Raw genomic sequence first — 21,934 nt, 5'->3', positions numbered from 1 at the left:
AAGAAAGAAAAAAAAAAAAACTATGGGAGTACAAGACAACGTATTAAAAAACATATTTATACACTTTTGGGTTTGAATGAGTTAAATTGAACTCAAATTCATGAATCATTATGCAATTACTGTATCAATGACTAAAAGATGCAGCCATATTTCTGCAAGAGTAAGAACATTTTATCGTATATTTAGAACAGATAAAAAAAATTGCGATTAATCGCGCGTTAACTATTGTAGTCATGTGAGTGAGTAATCGCAATTAATTAAAAAACGTAATTGCCCGACACCACTAAAGATATAATCTTATAGTCCTGAAAAATGGATTTTTCAACATGCATTGCAACATGAAGCAAACGTCCGCACATCTATATCAAAATATGTACACGCAATGAGATATCCAAGAATGCAATGCAAGTAGGGAGGATAACAGCAATATCCTCCAAAAAAAAATGAGCTTGACTTCAGATTATGAGAAACCTAAAGCAGGAATCCCAATTTATGACTGAAGGAAGCAAAGGTCAAAATCTGGATTTTATCCATCAAACTGACAAAAGAAAATCTGCGATGCTTGCAACAACATAGCAAGACAGGTTTGAGAAATTGTACTTTTTTTTTTTATTTTTTTTTATGAACATCTAATCAACTTAATTCAACATCAGAACAGCTTCGCTGATTTTTTTGTTGTTTGGATAGCAACAATGAACACGAAGCTCCTAATAGATGTTAACAATTACCTATTAAGTAATTAGAATCAAAACTCACTTCTCGTTTGTTGTATTTATTCAATCAGGTTTTGGGGCTCCTCACCCCCCTTTGGGTAAATAGCTGCGGCCCATCTGTTTTGGGGGTGTGTGGAGATAAACAACCATAAATCAGCAGCTTGACGGTGGCAGAGCTGCTGATATACGACAGGCAGGCATAAGGGCCAAGGCGGCCGGCCGCTCGACGGCCCAGAAGCTCCACAGAGGCCCGGACAAAATCGTCGGGAATGGAAGCCAATCGGCCCATTATTGATCTAGATTGGCTATCGTCAGCAGAAGACGTTGGACTCAAGCATCAACACGAACTAAAGTATGTTTGAAGTTTTTACTGGATTTTGACTGATTTTGGAAGACTCACAGAATATTGTGTTCTTTTGCTATACAAACATGCAATCTACCAAAAGAAAGATTAGTCGTTTCTTACATCAGGGAAAAAAAAAAAAAAAAAAAAAAAAGTATATTTGTATTTTCTTCCGTTTTGCAGCAATTAGCATTAGAATATAGCTCAATTTCATCATTATTCCCAAATCCGAATCAGTATTGTGGGGAAACAGCTTATTTTCAACATGGCCCTGGTTGATCTCTTATACTCTGCTGCCACCAGCTGGCCGTTTCTGTCATTACTACCATTGCTTACTTTCTCTGAATTTGAGAGGTTGCATCAAAGTCTTCTGTATGGTCTAGCATTAAAAAAAAAGCCTTTGAGACACAAGATTTATAATAGAACGTATTTATACGTTTTTGGGAGCAAATGATTTCACATCTTTAAAAACTAACTTTCCCACTTGCCGTCGACTGAAGATGTGCTGAGGAAGTTGACCAATTACAGCTCAGTTTGCTGATTGGTCGTTACCGACTTCCTCAGCACAAGTGATGTCATCTTCAGTCGACAGCAGGGTTATTATAGTTTTGGAATTTTTCATTTTAGTTCGTTTTTAATTCGTTTTGAGTTTTGCTTTTTAAATTTAGTTGGTTTTATTTAGTTTTCAGGGCGGTTCTGTTAGTTTTTATTAGTTTTAGTTTTTTAATAAATGCTTACCGGTAGTTTTAGTTAGTTTCAATATTAATTCTATTTTTTTTTTTTTTTTAATAAATGCGGATTACTTGTACACAATTGAAAAAAACAAAACAAAAAAAAAACACCATGGAGTGACGTCATCTGAAGGTGGTTTTCTATTGGCTGCTGTGAGATGCCATCACTTCCATGTGATACACTTTCAAACATCCTTATTCCGGTTAATATCAAAGTAAATCTACTTAAAATCACATTTAAAATCATCCCCAAAGGCTCATGAATTAAATTAATGACCAAAGAATAAAACAAAGGACGTTTGCTACAATTAGATTTAGTTTTCTAAACATAAAATGAAGTTTCAGTTAGTTTTCGTTTTTTCGAAAGCATTTTCATAATTTTATTTCGTTAACGAAATTGTTTTTGAATTTATTTTGAGTTTTTTCGTTAGTTTTAGTTTACTAAAATATAAAATATTACCGTTTCACTGCTGAAAATGTCTCAATGAGTCAAGTATCCCTTTAAAGTACTCAAGTCATCTCCATTAGTCCCTCTTCACCTTGTCTCCTTCCACACCCCAACTTTAGATAACAAACCGGCGCTCACCCCGTGCCCACCTCACACATTGGCTCATTCATCCATCTATTTAGCTTCTCGGAGTTCAAAGGCTTGGACGAGCAGCAGTGGAACGGGCCGCCGCCGCAGTCTGAGGACGATCTGCAACCGTAGTCGAGTTTCTGACGCGGAGTGACAAGAGCGGCTCATTTTTCTGGGCCTGCTGCTCTGTTAATGGCTTCCCCAACAGAGGCTTTGATTCCATCAACGGCCCAGCCAAACAAAAGCCCGCTCGGTCTCCCAGGAGTCCGATGCGTCGGGCTGATGGATCGGATGGGTTGTTAGATCACATTGACCCAGACAAATCGGACTCCTGTGGCAGTTCTCGCTGCAGGACTGCTGGGTTCGAGTGAAGCGTGCAGGACAGAAGTTGGGCGATGGGACGAAAAACAACGGGAATACAAGATGGGGACAAAAGGGGAAAAAATGTTGTTGTTTTTTGGCAAAGATTTTTGAGAATAAAGAGAATGTTCTTTTACATCCATCTCAAGCTTCTCTGGATCTCAGAGGCGACATTTTGGAAAAAATATTTCTGCTGTGGAGACAGAAAATAACGAGAAAATGCTGCAGAGAAATCAACCTATTCAAGTTTAGCATGGCAATATAATGGAGAATATAATAAAGTTCCGTTCAAAAGACGTAACCCGAGCACATTTATATGACCGAATATTCGGGTTAGAAATGTTGAACATTTTCGGGATTTTTGCACGTTTTCATGGCCTTTCAAAACCCAAAATCAATATTGAGGGCTATTGACTGCATGTAAAACACAGCCAGTAACTGCTGGCATATCAATTGGCAGCAATGTTAAAGCAAAGTCAACGCTTGTGATGTCATTTTCAGTCGACAGCAAGTTACAAAATGTGTTTTTAAAGGTACTAATTGCACATGAAACATAATGAAAATATTACATTTATTATAGGCAAAATATTAATGTTTGACTGCCAAAAAATGGCTAAGTAAGTAAAGTATCACTTTAAGTCGACAACAAGTGGCAAAATGGCCGCCCCTTGAGATGGCTGGATTTTGTTGCATAACTCATATTCCACAAATGTTATATTAATAAGAATGTCATGTTTCGACTAGTGAGTTCACATATATTCTTGCCAAGAAATGATTTAAGTTGACTTCCTCTTTAAAGTACCGAGAAAGACGAAGGAAGCGTTCGTCATTAACGCTCGTGAAGTGACTCATTTACATGAAAGACGAATCGTCATACGCGTCTATTATCCTGTGAGATGTTAGCCGGTTGTGATTACAGAGCCTTGCAATAAAGTGGGAGGACCCTTCAACATGAAACGCATCTTCTGATGAGAAAGATCTAAGCGATGTCCGCTAGACTAAACAATGACCAGAGTGGATTTCAAACAGGGTGCTTAGAAACCGAGTTGCTTTTTTTTTTTGTGTGTCAGATATCTAAAGCGGGATATATTGTGCCGTTTCCAAAGGGCCACATAAAACCACGACAATGCTCTTTCGCTCCCACAAACGCAAAGAAATTGATACATGGGAGGAGGCGGGATCTCAGTCATCCGTTGCCAGCCGTCATATCACATGATCATGTTTGCTATTTCTTTATCTTCGCCTTTTGTCATGAATGTCTTGAGCTTCTTTCTCATCCCTTGGCTTTCATTTCCTCCACATTCCTTTACTTTGCCTCAGCCCGCATCGAGTGCCTGGACTGGGATCACAGAAAAACGTCCACGACAGCTCATGGAGAACACCTGTGTGTGCACAAGCGCTGCCAGAGTACGCATCTATTTGTTAATATGGCGCGATATGTACATACAACTACAGAGGAAATGTATTCACAACTCGCGTCCTCACTCCGTCTCCAGATTTCACATCCTCTCCCACATCAGAGGCGTTGATAAAGAGGCAGTGTGCGCCGCAGCCTGACATGACGTTAATTCCTGCCAAGCCCTTCACATGTGCCGCCTCACTTTTTCTTTTCTTTTTTCTGGATTACCCGCGGCTTTGGTACAGCTGAACAAACTTTCTCAATGAGGAAATGGATTTGATTCCAGCATACATCGCGGTTATCTGCGGACGCCGCCGCGTTACGGTGATGAGAAATCCCAAAAGGGGGGACGGGCATGCGGATTTCCGCGCAAGCTTTCGAGGGTCCTCGAGGCTCCCCGGGGGAGCGAGCCGCGGCTGACATGGGAAGCCATAAATAAGGGCCCGGGGCGAAGCGCCGTGTCATGCGTCATTTGGGCCGGAGAGGCCTGCTTTATCCCCTCCCATCGTTTGGGCTACTGAGCATGGCACCTCCTAGGGCCTAATTCGGAACATATGGGCAAAGGCCGAGGGCAGGAGCGCATACCACGCTCGAGCCTCGTCGGCAGATTATCTGAGATGATGCGCAGATGCATCCCAAGACGGCCTTCGTGATAAGAGAGCGGCCGCTCCGTGGTTGAACGAGTCTCATAAAAATACTACGTTCAATTAACTCATTTGCTGCCAATAACGTGTAAATACGTTTTTTATATGTTTTTACGTGTCCCAAAGACGTATTTATACGTTTTTTTGTTTGTTTTTTTTATGCTAGAGGATACAGAAGGCTTTGATGCAGCCTCTCAACTGCAAAGAACTGTTGCAGAAATGGGAGTTTATTACACAAACGGCCAGTAGGTGGCAGCAGAGCAAAGGAGATCAACCAGGGCCATCTAGAAAAAAAGCTCAATTACTTACAATTTTAAATAGATTTGTGAAAACTGAGGAAACTTAGCTCTCTTCTAATGCTAATTGCTGCAAAACGGAAACAGAATATACTTTTTTTTTCCTGATGAAAGAAGAGACTTTAATCTTTCTTTTGATAGGTTCCATGCTTTTATAGCAGTAGAACACAATATTCTGTGGGACTTGCAAAATCAGTCAAAATCCAGTCAAATAGCCGGGAGAGAACGGGATTGCTGCTCTGAAAATGGCTGGGAGTGAATGAGTTAAATATGAACAGGCTGATTTGATGATAGCGATTTTGAATATTGCGCAAAAAAACAAAAACAAACAAAAAAAAAAAAACGTATCAAAGGTACTTGTAAGTATCGGTATCCGTGACTACTCAAGTTGAGCATCCGTTCTGGAATCAAGATGGAAAAAAAAGTGTTATGGAATACCCCCAATTCTTTGTTATAATGAAAGAACTGCTACAAATAGCATCCGACACCCACAAGCGAGTCAGCCTGGGGAGTCTCCATTCACTTTCAATATTGCAAACTAATCCCGTGTGAGGGGATGAATCAGTGTCTATATTAAGCAAGAGATGAGACTTAAAAAAAAAAAAAAAAAAAAAAAACGAACTTGAGAAGGGCTGTGGAAAGTGCCTCAAGGCCAGTGTGTCACCGACATTTCCGATGCAAAACTGCCTCACAAAGAGAAGGCACATGAGTGTGCCGTGGGAAATGATCCAACTTTATTGAATTTGTCAGGAAATTATTATTTATTGATTACAAATATAGCTTCATCTATTTATTAGGGATGAAACGATATCCAAACATCACGATACGATATCACAATATGAAGGTCACGATACGATAATTATCACGATATTGTGGGGGCGTTGTCGATATTTAAAAAAGGTCACAGTATTGCAAAAAAATAAAAAAAACAGCAATGCACATAAACCACCTACAATCTCTGATAATATTGAGACACTTGTTAATGCAAGCACACATTGATCGCTTACAAGCAAATTAGGTTCCCTTCATCTGACAATTAGCAGATATTTTAAACATAGAAGGCCAAAACATCACTAATGAAAATTAAATTGCACTAATTAACTAGCCACTAGAGGGTGCTCGAACTGCACAAATGGAAAACAACCTGACTTTTTTTTTTTTTTAACAGATGTGTTCCTTTTAAATATTGTGAACATGACGACGACGATATTGTGGCAGTTTTAATTAGGGCTGCACAATATATAAAAAAATATATATATATTAATATCTCGATATTGGCCTATGCAATATGCGTACTGCAAACACATGCAAAAAGTTTGATATGGAATTTGATGCTTTTAACTGAATTTGACCAGTCAGACTGTCAGGTTTAAATGTATTAAACATGACAAAAAAAGGAGAGAAGACCGTCAGTTCGAGGAGAGGAACTGACTGATACAATTCACTACTGCACTCTGAAAAAAATCCCCTCCTCACCCTCTCTTTTTATTTGGTTTCCACGCCCCTAGTTCCATGGCTGTTCCAACCCTAATAATGCAAATGCAAAACATATTGGAACACGGTGTAGTTAAACGAAAACGTGCACTGCCATCCAATAGTTGAACATTATTGAGTGATAATTACAATAAATTAATAATACATTGAGTTTGATTATTTTGCTGCATGAAAAAATTAAATTCTTTCATTAGATGATAAAAATGTTATTTCATTAGGTGCATGTTAAATATATATTTCCCCTATTGTGACATCCCTACCGTTTATGCCAGTGACGTTTCGTGACAAAAACAATGAAATGCTCTTCCATTAAAAGGCAGAAGAACAATTTACATTATTTCAGCAGTTACATCTTGATCTTTGCTGAGTAAAAGTTTGGAAAGACTGACGTAAGGTGTCATGAGACGATGGGAAGTGTTCGCAAAAACATTTCAACTACCGTGGGAGATTCTGGGATGCAGCTTTATGACTCTGCCCTCTTTTTATTAGGTTTCCTCGGCGACTCCAAATTAGCCTCGCGTCACATCACATCCACCTGCAGAGATCAATGTGTTATCTATGCCACTGGGAGAAGCGTTGATGTGTAATCCTGGACTATTAAGACTCAAATTGCCCTCGGGGACAAACAGAAAGCTGTGGGAAGAGCGGCCGGCCTTCAGACGCATTCTTTTATCAGCAGAGCGATACTGATCGGTCCCAAAGGGCGTCCCACTTCTCCATTGTCAAGCTTGTCTTTGCCTCAACTCTCAGCCGTTTTGGCAGTCGGAAATGGTGCTGTTGTGACCGTTTGTTGACATGACGACAAGATTTGAGAAGCTGACGAGACGTACGCAAGATGACGCAGCTATATTTGTGTCACCAAAAAAAAAACCTCAGTGTTCAGGCCATAGTGGGTGAGGCAGGGCAAGGGACTACTAGTTACAGACTTACAGGTGTGGAAAAAGAGCAACTTGGGAATGGAAGGTTGCGATAAAGGGTAAGGTGAGAGGAGTTAAGTGTTTTACTGCCATCTGCATGCAATAATCCCCAAACTCCCCATCCAAAAGGCAGCATTTCCCATGTCGTGGATGTCTGCTAGACAAGGACATCCGGTAACAAGAGAGGACGCACGGCCAGTCAGCGTTTTACATTCTCTTTCCTCTCGTCTCTTCCTGGAGCTCCCTCTGTTGACGTTTCATCGCCTCGTACACACAAGGGACACGCCTGTAAAACCTGTTGTGGTGGTTTATCATTTCCTATGGTTTGCCACAAGACCCGAGACTGTTTCCCATTACTTTGTATCTTGTATTGAAAGCCTGTGAAATGCTTAGTAGGCCCGCTTATTGTGTGAGCGAGGTCGGTTGAGACGCGCTGTGCGTCAGGGAGCGCCTGAAATGTTATGAAAAGCCTTACATGTTTCTATAGCAACTGGCACTGAGCACTGCAGACGCAGATTATATATCAACCATGTTTACTGAAAACAATAAATTCCATTATGCTTAAATCAAGAGGAAGGCGTTGCCAGGTATAATTCCTCCGACGAAGCTTTCTGACAAATACATCCTGGGGCTACGCTAACTTGACAAAAGATGGACTGGGATGAGGAAAACTGGAATGTAACGTATACTAAAATCACACGTCCCTGTTTGAACGGCGGTTTAAAGAAAGCAGGGGTTGAAGGAAAGAGTAACAAACATCAGGGAGAAATCTCAGCAGGAGCTAAGCAATATTATGGATTGTGTCTGAAAACGCGGAGAAAGCTGACGTGATGAGCAAGCTTACTGACACGGACGGGCACATTTAGAATCAAATGTTCAGAATCAAATGCACACAACTCTACAGTTCAATAAGCCACAATAGTATTCACCATAAAATCATGTGATTATGATGTATTTTCTTCCATATAAATTTACCAGTACCTACGTCTACCAAGATGAAGGCATACTTTCTTTCAAACATGATATTTAACGTCTAATTTTACGAACCTCCGCGCGTACACCGTGGACAAAACTAGTCAAGCCAGTGCAATTTTTTTTTATGTCATCAAAGCCGGAGCAGGCAGCTAACGTGGTGAGGTCAACTTCAAAATAGAATATTTTCAAATATTCGTGCCTTGGAAGCGTTTATTTTGAAGTGGTTCCCGGCAGCGTATCGCAGCATAATGGCTAGCTTAACTTGTTTTTCAAGTGTCTCGCAAACTGATGACATATAGTTCAATGTAAACACGTCATCCTGAAATCAATCACTAATTTAAGGATGCCAAAAAAAAAAAAGAATGCTTAATTACACTGACATTATTATATGTTGTCTGTTGCCAACATTTAGCCGTATCTCTAGAGATGAAGCATTAGCAGATAGCTCTTAACCTGTTTAGCGGCTAGCTCTTAGCTTATTTAACGGCTAGCTTTTGGCCGGTTTAGCGGCTAGCTCTTAACCGTATCTCGAGAGATGAAGCATTAGCGGATAGCTCTTAGCCTGTTTAGCGGCTAGCTCTTAGTTTATTCAACAGCTAGCTCTTAGCCGGTTTAGCGGCTAGCTCGGCAGTTTAAATAAAAATGACTGCACACTTTGATTCTGACATCCTGACACATAGTTGCCATTTACGCTGATCACTTTTTAACAAAACAGGCTTACTCAAATGTGTCGTTAAAGCCGGCAAATTCGCCAACGTGGTTCTGACGTTACTTTGTCTCTGGGGAGAGATTTGTTTAAAATCTAAAATTTGTAGACAGGAAGATAATGTGCTACTAAGCTAAAAATGCACAAATTTTGACATTGGTATTTTCTTTATGCTACAACTTTGAAGCTGTATCCGTCTTGTCAAGCATGTCCCGGCAATTGAAAAAGAGACTTCTATATGCAAATCATGTTTCACGTGAAAATCAAAGACTCAGAATATTGGTCAATAATAGCAGCAAATAACAAGCTTGTTTCACAATTATTAGAGAATAAACTACATATAATTTTAATATCCCAAAATGTGTTATCAATCAATTAATTGTCAAAAAATACCTCTATCTTTAAAACTAGAGCCCATTGAAAGAAACTGTTGTCATTTTTGGACCTATTATACACGGGAATTTATGGTAATATCATTCAAGGCAAAAGGTAAAACTGGCAGATGTATTGATTTAACTTTTTTTTTATTACGATATTAATTATAAGAAAATCAACACAACAGATGCTCCGTAAAAGCACTCCACCAAGTCTATGACCACATTTTTAGCTACTGATGCTATTAGTGGGAGGGAGTATTTAATCCTTTGTGGGCACGTTTTTTTTATTTTTTTTTATGAGACACCTCACACCTTTTTACAGCATTGCAAACAGACAGTAAACACCAGGAAGGTGCTGCACTTTAACACGTGATTAAGAGCCAACTAATTGGATTGCAGATGGTAAAACTGTAAGGAGGACCGTAAAAGAGAACGGGAGAAGGGGCAGGACACCCCAGGCCGCTGACAAATGATCGAGCTTGGGTTACTCATTTCTGTTGCCTGACTGGAAAATGCAAATAGCAGACTTTCTACGGTCAAAAAAAAAAAAAAAAAAAAGGGAACGACTCCCCCCCTATGTCCACCATCCATCCCTCCATTCTTTTCCTCCCATGCGGTGGTTGGTCGCATGAAACAGAGGTCAGGGTACTAATGGAAGACCTCATAGCCTTGTGTGCTTCTAGTAACAGCCCCCCCAGTCCCGTCTCTCTTATAAATCAAGCCGGCTTCATTGAGAATGGCAGAATCCTCTGATGTCCCGGCCATGTCTCATTTCAAAGTCCTCCTGAAGGCTCACACGGTTCCACATTTACTCAGGAGAGCAATGTGTGTTTTGTGTGCATGTGTCTGTGTGTGTGTGTGTGTGTGTGTGTGTGTGGGAGTGAGATGGTGAAAGAATCAAAGAGATTTGATTTGAGGAAATTTTGGAATCGAGAAAATGCCCCAAAGGAAAAGGAGGCCCTGTACGACAGATGTTTATTTAGTAACTATGCCACAATCCAACCAACCCTTAAATGCTTTTACGATAACGCACATAATTTCAGCTAAGTCATTACACCATCGCCTTACAATAGTGATTGTGTGTACAAACTTTTGCAGATAAAATAGCATGTCTATGCATCTTAAGAAGTGCACATCAATTCCTAAACACTGCGGTAAAAAGGGTAAAGGATAATGACATTCTGTGGCTTCCCATTTAATGTACACTAAAAACAAAGCCAGATGACATTACGTACATATGGAGACATTCTTCACTCGTGGTTTGGCCTTTACTTGCTTTTTACAAGCATTACAATACAATCACAGAATGTGAATGAAAATGAAAATATTTTCGCATAAAGACAGGGGGCTTGGCACAGAACCTTGAGGCACCCCTACATTGTGATCTCCTTAACAGATCTTCGCTAATATTCGATCCCTGACACCGTGTATTCCAAAAATCTGCCTCTCTCACATTCACACAGATCCGCAAGACCATGAAGATGCCGTTACGAGGCAGGCGGGCAGACACGCACGCACGCAGTGTTTACACAAACCGCGGGAGTGTGTGACACCTCGGTCGTAACTAGTGTTAACCCCCGATGTGGCTGTTGTTTTTGAGTGTTTCAAAATGTCTGCCGTTTGAGGGCCTGAGAATGCGTTAACATCCAGATGAGAGGAAGGCGGTGGCAGCGGGGGAGCAGCGAGGGCCGGGGAAGGGTGTCTCAGACAGACAGAAAAACATTCCCCAGTCGTTACGCTCATCTCCATAACTCAGTAGGCCGCCACAAAGCGCTGATCCCCAACGCGGGACTTTAATGACTGGACTCCCACCACCATAAGCGCTGTTACCTGCTGCTCAACAGTGAGAGTCACTTTGGGCCTGATTCATGGCTGCAGATAGCATCCTTTAACTTATATTGAGTGGAAAGAATAAGATTGACACCTTTCTAGGTGGGAGGCAACTTACAAGGCTGTAAAATTTGAGTGATAGCCTTCAAATTCTGAGCTAAATCACAAAAAAAAAAAAAAGGACACTTTAAAGCCAGTGATGTTCGTACTTGGGCTGCAGCTTGAAAATATTTATCGAGATCTATTGAACAGCCTTTAAAAAAACGAATCTGATGGCTCGGGCCAGTTTATATGGGCCACATGAGCGCTGCTAAATGCTAAATGTTAGCAACAGGCGCCGTACAATACTATGATAACAAGGCCTTTGTTTAGCGCCGTTAATTGGTAACTGAACGTGATTTCAGGACAAAGTTGCGTTTCTGACTTCGATAGTAACAGTTTGTAACTGCAAGATAAACGCCCCAAACACTGTTAAAGATGAGTCAACGTTTGATTGTGTTAAGGAATACTGTGATGGATTCTTTGAAGTTTGAACCATAAATGATATGTGTTTAAATCTAGAACTTTTACTCGACAGTCTATGACACTGAAAGTTGTGGTCCTCTGATTCATTCACGTTTTAGATGAGGACTTGCCGTCGGTGCTTTCACACTTGGTTTATGGGTGGTAAAGCCCTCAGTACTCTGCTCTCCAAGTGGATTCTATTCCAGTTTGTTTGTCTGCAACATGGATTTTTAATAGAGGCGCCGCATTAGACACACCTCTTTTACTATGTTCCATGAGGCGCAGATATTGTCTTGCTCCTTTCAGAGGGGTCGCGTTACACGTTTGCTACAATCACAGCACAGCTGTTGTCTTTCAATAATGTCATTTTGCCACAAAATATAATGCTAATGCAGCACATTTTTTTTTCTCAATACAAAAGGGCTAAGTGTCTAAGATAAAAGAATTGTAACACAAAATTGTTGAAAGTCAACATAGTTGTACACTTTCATACCATTTATGCATTTTTACCCTTAAATGCCAGTCAGTAAAAGAAGAATAAATAAAGGTATTACAACATTAAAATGTCTTTCACATAAAACAAATGGTGGACATAACAGTTCACATCCTTAATAAAGTCTATGACCAGATCATTGAAGTAATATGATGAATGTTCATGAGCCCACTCTGCAAAACAAGTAGTATAAAAATTAAAGTAGCGGTAGTATTGTATAAAAAGTAACAATGTTAACAGAGTGACTTGTTCACTAATCTTTCACATCTGTTCACCTTCTTTCAGGCGGACAACTACATTAGCCGCAACCACAACCACAAACCGTAGCATAACTTGAGATAGAGAGATAGCGATAACGAGAAATAAAAACAGAAACATTGATATATATATATATATATATATATATATATATATATATATATATATATATATATATCAATACAAAGATAGCGATTATAAATCCTGACGGAATTTTTCTAAATATGGTGGTATTTCTCGGCTGGTTTTTGCCTTTAGTTGTGAGCAAATGAGTTGCGCTAAACACCAACTTGTGACAGCAAACTTCGCAACTAGCAGCAGTTAATGAATAATTCTTTTAAAAAGCCAATGTCTTGCTTGGAGCTGTTAATTTACACTCCCAGTTAAGTTTACACACAAAATAACGATAATTACACGCGTATTTTAACAAACCATATACATCACAAGTTTGCTAGCTTTGTGCTAACGGTACACACAATGCAACACTGTCGATGAGCTAACAAAACTTGCATGAATGTTGCAGCAGTTATAACCCTTAAAAGTTAAGGATATTACATAACAATACTCACAGGGATATATTATATTCTATAACCGTTACAAAACACGACTAATATTGTTCCAACGTACTGAGTTGTGAAACTGTTCCACGTGTATTATGGTCCATCTGTATTTTGCATATCCGACAGCCACGAAAGTCACATTTGTATATTGAGAGGGAGGAATTTGAATAAGAGACACCATTCAGCTTACATAATGCCAAATCAAAGCGGAAATATTAACATTTGCCGAGAAAAAGCTCAATATGTAGGTGGTAGAAAAGGTGTTTTCTCCACAGGTGACATACATCACACGCTGTCACTTGGAGATGGCCAAGCAAAGATTCGAAAGCCGGCCCTTATCTTGGGGACCTTTTCAGCGGGTCCCACTATCGCTCAGTGTCAAATGACATTAGTCTAATGAGGCAAAGACTCTACAGAGAGCGGTAGGTAGGTTGGCAGTTACATGCCTGGCTGGCTTCAGCCTCCCATCGGGGTGATGATTAAAGAAAAGTGTGATGGGCGAACAAAGCTTTATGTTAAATATCTGTGTGTGGGAAATCACACATTGAGTAAAACACGGCTGATTGCTTGCAAGGCTGCTGCCTAAACATCTTGCTCTTCTTGGCACAGAGGTGATAATGAATGTAACACTTTTGTTACCTTTACGCCATCACAGAAGTGTGGATGGAACAAAGCCAACAGAGCGGGAGAACAATTAATCGGTAATCGTAAATAATAAAGAAGCTATTTGCACAAATACAAGGGAACACAAGTCACACCGCTGGTAATACACAAATAAAACTGCCGTTTATCACTTTGTGTACGAGAAGTTTTCAGCATCAATGACAGATGAATGGTCCTTGTATTTTGTCAATTTAGATCTGAGAGCTATTTTCAACAAGTTTTTCGGCCTACAATTCAAAACTAATCTCAGTTTTTTCCTCTATCATGTCAAGTACTGATATATGCTTGTTCTATAAAAAAATTCAACTATTGACATACAATGAAATATGAAATAAACAGTATTGACTACAATGTTTATTTAACAGTATAATGATTTTACAAAAGATATGGCCACTCTCTCTTTCTTACTTCCTGTTATGCTAGCTTTCTGTTTATAGATCTTGATAGTCCTGACCTATTGGTAGCTGACACATACTTGTCTCAATTGTGACTACAAAAATAAACAAGTTGCCACATACAGTAGCTGTAGATGAGTCCAAGCGTATTATCAGCTCTTCTTACTACAGTCTTTCTACAGCAAATCAGTGGAATTTCGGTTATCTGGAGGCTAAACTGGAGAAGAAAGCAAAATGTGCTAGGGAAAAAACCCCAGCAATCTTGGAATCAGCAGGCCAAGTTTAGCTTTAGTTAGCATTAAAAAAAAATGTTCCTCAGTGTTAGCATATCATACACATTTGTTCACTGAAACAATGGTTGACAAATTGTATGTGCAAATTAGGGATAATTATCAATGAGGAAAATAATGAACCAATATTATTTTTAGTTTTAGTTGAGACTCCATCAATAGTGTCACAACTGGTAGTATACTCCATTCTGCTCCAACTGTTTCAACTATCCACAATACTGCACCATCAACAGAATTTGTAAGAGTCAGTGAGTCTTTTATGGCCATCACTATTGCATATAAATATATAGCAGCCTGCTAATTATGTTAAATGCCCTTAAGGGAATTTGTAAGAAAAGTGTACAAAATCATAAACATGATATAGTCTTCAAAACTTGCCACTTTTCCAACAGCGCAGGTTTCTCTCACCCCCAGAGAAATGTTCTAAATAAAAAAAAACACTAAATAAATAAAAGATGTGGTTTTAACAATCAACTTAACTCCAAGTGTGCAACGTGTGTTTATTCACTTCCCCACGATGTCAACGCTTAATAGACATGCTAATGCTTCCAAAGGGCCACTGGGAGCTATCAACAAGTCTCCTAATGGGCAAGTTCATGTTTATTCTCTTCTCCCACTGGGGGAAAAAAAAAAAAAAAACTCACTTGAATCTCCCATTTTATCATCCGCTGTCTTAATCAATCTCTCGTATCCCCACTCAATCAATTTCTCTCCAAGTTCCCCCTCTCCCTTTTCTGAATCGGTAACCCATCTCCTTCCTCCTCCATCATTCTTTCACTGCTCCTATCCACTCCCTAATCTTCTGGTCTGAAGGGTGTTTCCTGAAGAGGGCATGTGTGCAGACACATGTGAGTGATGGATGGTGCAGCGCATGCTTGACTTAGTTCCCACTTCGGAGGGTCTGACAGTGGAGGTCCTGGGTGAGGTGGTGCTTGCGAGGGAGGAGAGGTAACTAGCTTCTTTGAGGGAGGTGTAGCTCTCACTCGGGGCCTGTGTGATGCCAGCTAATTACCATGAAGGATGGGAGCTGCCGCCTCCTACGATCTCTGAGCGCCTTCGTTGAATTTAAACGCGACCATGCATCACGGCAGGAAATTTGGAAGTAACAAAAAACAGGCTTTGTCCAAACATTCATAATTCGTAAAAGTTGTAAGTCTGACAGGTCTGAACAGGGCTGGTACGATTCGCCTCCCAGAATGAAATCAACTTATCAGTTTAGCTAGCAGATGGCAACTTTTTGGAGATAACCTTCCGAAATAATTATAATTTGAATAACTGTAAAATGTGACTTTAACCAATATTTAAATGATGTACGGACCATCTCAACTTTTTGGATTATTCAATTAACAGAAAAGTTGGGTCAAATGAATAACTCACAAAACAACCCAAAAATTCTGTAGCTTATGGGTTATTAATTTAATGTTACGCAACTTTTTGGGTTAAATAACTAAATACTTACAAAACAACACAAAAATTCTGCAGCTTTATGGGTTATTAATTAAATTGTAAGAGGTACTTTTTGGGTTAAATAACTAAAAAAGTTGGGTCGGTTCATTTTTGACCCAGTTCAATTGGGTTATTCAATTAACCCAAAAAGTTGGGTCAAATGAATAACTCACAAAACAACCCAAAAATTCGGCAGCTTTATGGGTTATTAATTTAATTTGACCTAACTTTTTGGATTAAATAAATAACTAAAAAAGTTGGGTCGGTTCATTTTTGACCCAGTTCAATTGGGTTATTCAATTAACCCAAAAAGTTGGGTCAAATGAATAACTCACAAAACAACCCAAAAATTCTGCAGCTTTATGGGTTATTAATTTAATTTGACCTAACATTTTGGATTAAATAAATAATAAAAAAGTTGGGTCGGTTCATTCAATGAGCCCAAAATGTTGGGTCGAATGGATAAACCACAAAACAACCCATTATGGGTTGCATTATGGATTATTAATTTAATTTTACCCAACTTTTTGGGTAAAGTAACTAAAAAAGATTGGGCTGCTTTGTGGGTTATTTAATTTGACCAAACGTTTTGGATTAAATAACTCAAAAAGTGGGTCAGTTAATTTTTGACCAAATTTAATTGGATATTCAATTAACCCAAAATGTTGGGTCAAATAAATAAACCACAAAAACAACCCCCAAAATTAGTTTGCTTTGTGGGTTATTTAATTTACCCAACCCTTTGGGTTAAATAACTACAAAATTTGGGTTGATTCAATTTGACCCATTTCAATTGGGATATTTACCCAATTTAACCAAAAAGTTGGGTCAAACGAATAAGTAACCCCCAAAAAAGCAACCCAATCTGTCGGGTTGTTGTAACTCACTTGGGTCAGTTCATTTTTAACCAAATTCAATTGGGTTATTCAATTAACCCAAAATGCCGGGTCAAATGAATTAACCACAAACAACCCCAAAAATTAGGCACTTTTGACCCAACCGTTTTTAGTGTTTGCGACAGAAACAAAACAAAAAAAATTGTGAAAAACAGTCAAGACAGCACAGAGACCACTCATTCATCACATACAGTGATTTAGGATCCATCCAGGTGCAGATTTTGGGCATATAAAGAGTAGACAGATAAGCAGGGAGGGGAGGCCGCCCGACAGCTGCCTGCCTGGTTGGGTAACACTTCAGCGGGGCCCCCTGAGTGGAGCCCAGCCTGGGGCAACGTCTGCGCTCCAGTCGGGAAGGAGGACTTCAAACACGAGCTCACCTGCTGTTCTACCGTTCTCCACGGGGGATCTGAGAAGACCATCGCAGCGGTCATCACACCAAGACTTAGGTCTCGAGGATAATCGCATACCTTTATACCACTTAATTATTACTATTGCATCATCACTTGACCCACGTTAACACACCAAACAAGTGGAGATGTCATTCTGGAGGAGATTTCCTGTCTTTGACGAAGACTTAATAACTCAAGAGTACAGCAAGACATGTTCTAGTAGGACAAGTTGTACCCCATTACATGAAGGCATGACAACAATTTTGTTTTACCCAGATACACCACATTCAACATGTCTAATGAAATCAACTCAATTTGCTCATGCTGCAGAAAATGTGATCAGCCACAGATGACAATTTGGGAGACGGGACCCCGGGGATGGCGGTGGCTCAGCTGAGGACATTATTGCACGCAATGAGAAACCCGTACACACAAATACATAGCAAGCGAGAGAGCGAGACTGGTGGGAGACAACAGTCACCCCTGTCATTTTCGATTGCAGGCCGCTCATGTTGCATCAGCGACACCTCACATACAGCCCAGTGGGCCTCAGCCCCCCTGGTGTCCCACTGCCGCCACTGACTGACTGCCAGAGACTTACTTCAGCTCTGGGAAACAAACACAGAAATGAGCCTGGAGGCTTAAAATTACATCAAAATATGACTGCGCGACATGGGCTCGAACAAAATTCTTCTAAAAACTGCTAAGAATTTTTGAGGAGAGATTTTTGTTGACAATAGATTCTAAAAATATTCAGCTATTTTTATCATCCGTTGAAAACTCTTGTCGTCGTGTATTTGGCAACGTCTTCACTCCGCACCTCTTCAGGCAGGACCAATCAAACCAAGAATAATCAAACTCTTACATTCGGGACATTAAGCGTGAATCGATTAGTCATGCCTAGAAACGCTTGGCGACTTACGAGTGATGGCTCCTAAGTTAACTCATTCACTCCCAGCCATTTTCACAGAAGCAATCCCGCTCGCTCCCGGCTGTTTTACTGGATTTTGACTGATTTTGCAAGGCCCACAGAATATTGTGTTCCATTGCTATAAAAACATAGAATCTATCAAAAGAAAGATTAAAGTCTCTTCTTTCATCAGGAAAAAAAAAAAAGTATGTTTCTATCTGTTTCCGTTTTGCAGAAATTAGCATTAGAAGAGAGCTAAGTTTCATCAGTTTTCACAAATCTACTTAAAATTGTAAGTAATTGAGCTTTTTTTTTTTCTAGATGGCCCTGGTTGATCTCCTTTGCTCTGCTGCCACCTGATGGCCGTTTGTGTAATAACTACAATTTCTGCAACCGTTCTTTTCAGTTGAGAGGCTGCATCAAAGCCTTCTGTATGCTTTAGCATAAAAAAAAAAAAAAAAAACGTATAAATACGTCTTTGGGACACTTAAAACATAAAAAACACACACGGATTTTCACGTTATTGGGAGCAAATGAGTTGCCACTCGTATGTAAGTCAAGGTACCAATGTACTTAAAATCCACAGAATTACAAACATCAAACTTGTTTGTCTTTACAAAGCTCCGTCAGAGTGCAGATTCCTTACAGGCTCACATGTGTTTGGCAGATGGCACTGAGCGGATGGCATACAAGGTCAGCAAGACACTCTAATATACCCAAACAAATACTAGCCCTCCAGGAATGTCTGCACAAAGCGAGGAATCAAGCACTTTGGCTGCCGACGCTTCTCTGCAGTCGATAACACTGCATTGTTAAAATGACATATCTGCTATTAATCAATAACCGTGGCCACAGCTTTCACAATAATGGACAGATGTCTTGTACATGAACTGCTTTACTCCTACAATTAGAAACCACGTCAGATGCCATCAATAACTTATTATGCATTCAACTGGAGTTGGAGTTTGTGAGGATCTGATTGGGGTACGGGCGGGCCCTCAAGTACTCCCACACCAAACTCATTCAAGGAGGCTTCAACAAACTGTTCCGACAAAGTTGGAAACAAAAATTAAGACAAAGAAGATTGAAAGGGATTGGTTGATTTACTCATTAAGAAACATGTATTTAACTCTTTTACTGCCACACGTTATCAAAGAAAAAAATTGATATGACAGAGGCTTTGATCATTGACGAAAAGAGATACAATGCTTCCATCCGCTGGCCATTGTTTAGAGTGTTTTAGATTCCACAACCCATTGACCAGGCAGCGCTGCACTTAAGACGTTGCACTGAGAATAAAAAAAAACCCAAAACTGTTGACGTTATTTAACGTTTATGGCAATATACGTTGTGATTTTACTGATCGTTATTAAACGTTTTTGGCGGTCAAAGAGTTAGTCTGTATATACTATATACGAAACATGCCCGTATTCTAGAACTGAGATAACAGCAACCAAAGGCACTACTAAGTTTATCTCATGGCGGTCACGCTCAATCAGATTTACAATCTCGAATTGCGCAGGCAAAAGTGCAAACTGTGTGATGCGCATGAGGATGTAGAGTGCATGCCAAGGCCAACGTGGCACGGCTAACGCATGGAAACAATTAATTGGCAAGTCAGACAGATCGATGTGCATTGACACGGTGCTGGACAGATTAAGGGTTCCCCTATATACAGTTAGGCCCAAAAGTATTTGGACTGTGACACAATTTTCATGATTTGGGCTCTGCATGCCACCACATTGGATTTAAACGGAAACAACAACAAGGGAATTGAAGTGCAGACTTTAAGCTTTAATTCAAGAGGTTGAACAGAAATATATGATAAAGCATGTATGAATTGTGGCTATTTTTCCAGGGGCTCAAAAGTAATTGGACATTGAACATAACGTAAAGTAAAATGGTACTTCTTAATACTTTTTGAGAATCCTTTGCAGGAAATGACTGCCTGAAGTCTGGAACCCATGGACATCTCCAAACGCTGGGTTTCCTCCTTTGTGATGCTTTGCTAGGCCTTTACTGTAGCTGTCTTCAGTTGTTGAAACTGTTGATTTGGCCACTCTTAACATTTCTGCTCTCTCTTCGATGGTTTTGTTATTTTTTTTTGTCAGCCTCAGGAGGGGCTGTTTCACCCCTATTGAGAGCTCCTTTGACATCATGTTGTGTGTTCACAGCAACAGCTTCCAAATGCAAACGCCACACATGGAATCAACTCCAGAACTTTTAACTGCGTATTTTGATGACAGGTTCATGGGGGAAGGGCCCATGTTTTTATTTTATTTTTTTGCAGCCTTCTGAGTCAATTGTCCAATTACTTTTGGTCCCCTGAAAAATAGTTACATATTAAAGAGCTGTAATTCCTAAACCCCTGCTCCAATTTGGATGTCAATAGTCTTAAATTAAAGCAGAAAGTCTGCACTTTAATTCAAGATTGATTATATGATTGTATCCTGGATATGTTTTTGTCAACAGCTATAATATCTAGACTAAGTGCAATTTATGGAGAAATTGTGTGGGAATGCTGAAAGCTGAATGCTAAGATTTGAAAGCATGTGGAATACTTATGAAGTAAATTGAGAGATAAATTCTGAAATTATGACCTCCTGGTTGCTGGACAATGCGCTTTACCAACTGTGCCACCGAGCAGTACCAGACACCTGGTAATGATAAGATATATGTATGGAAGTGGAACCGAAATTTTATCCCAATTTTGATGTCGGCTTCTCTCGATCAATAAAACATAATGATCTAAGAAAAACGATTAATGTGCAGAACGCTGCGGCACGTTTAAAAGTTTCCTACGTTGTGAAAGGACCCTGAATGCACCAGGTACCAGGTTGTAGTTAGCCCAGAGTGAATTGGTGCGATTCTGCCGTACCGAAGCGTACTTGAAGATGTTTCATGACACTCCAGTTGGAGTTAACTGTAAAACTAAACACATAAGGAGAATTACATACAAAACATGTTTTGTTTTTAACACATCGTGAGCCTCCCGCTAATGCTAATACAAGTGAATGGAGGATCCCATTCAAATGCTAACAGGAAGTTAGCATCAATATCGGGAATATAGTCCTTCAAATAACGAATATTCACACACAAATGCTGTGGAAACATGACACTGCGACATTCGTAGAAACATGTTTTCTCCATCCGTTGTTAAAAGTTACGGTTTGTGGTTTGTCAGGAACTGTTCGTTACTGCCACAGCCATTATTACATGCACATGTTCCAAAGCAGTCTAATAACAGTCATTTTCTGCGTGTATTTCTGAAGTTATTTTCTCCCTGGGAAAAAATCATGTCAATGTGACGATAAGTGCTTCATTAGATTCATAGTTAGCGCAACAGCTGCATGTCTTCAGCCGCCGACGGCCATCTTGGTAAACCGACCAAATCTATGGCGCCTTTAGGCCTACTTTGTTCAAGTGTCAATGTTTGGGGGGCTGCTGATGCTGACCCCTCATTGTTGGGTCCTCCCTCTTCACTGTACAGAGACGAGGAAAAGAAAAGGCCTTCCCTAACAGTCGGTCATGCCCCAGTGCTCCTGGCAACAACAGGTCCCGAGGACGCAGACCTGCCTGGCCTACATTGGCTCGACTCTCCGTTAGTGGCGGCGGCGCTAGCCCCCTGTCAGCTGTCCCATTCAGACGCTTTATTAAAGCTTTGAAGACTGCCGAACAAAGGGGCGTCCTATGTTTAGATGATAGAATGTAAGCAAGTGGTTTTCTGCTTGGGCAACACAAGACAAAGAGTCTCATTTTTGAATA

General features: G+C 40.0%; 1 protein-coding gene across 3 annotated transcripts in view; it reads right to left on the bottom strand.

Moving 5' to 3' along the window:
• The window catches only part of stau2 (staufen double-stranded RNA binding protein 2), a 79,892-nt gene that overhangs the window by 8,045 nt on the left and 49,913 nt on the right, over nucleotides 1–21,934 (bottom strand). The window lies entirely within an intron of this gene.

This window comes from Festucalex cinctus, chromosome 20 (assembly GCF_051991245.1).
Source record: "Festucalex cinctus isolate MCC-2025b chromosome 20, RoL_Fcin_1.0, whole genome shotgun sequence".
Lineage (NCBI taxonomy): Eukaryota > Metazoa > Chordata > Actinopteri > Syngnathiformes > Syngnathidae > Festucalex > Festucalex cinctus.
The sequence above is the reverse complement of the archived record's forward strand: the minus strand, read 5'-3'. Positions and strand labels throughout refer to the sequence as shown.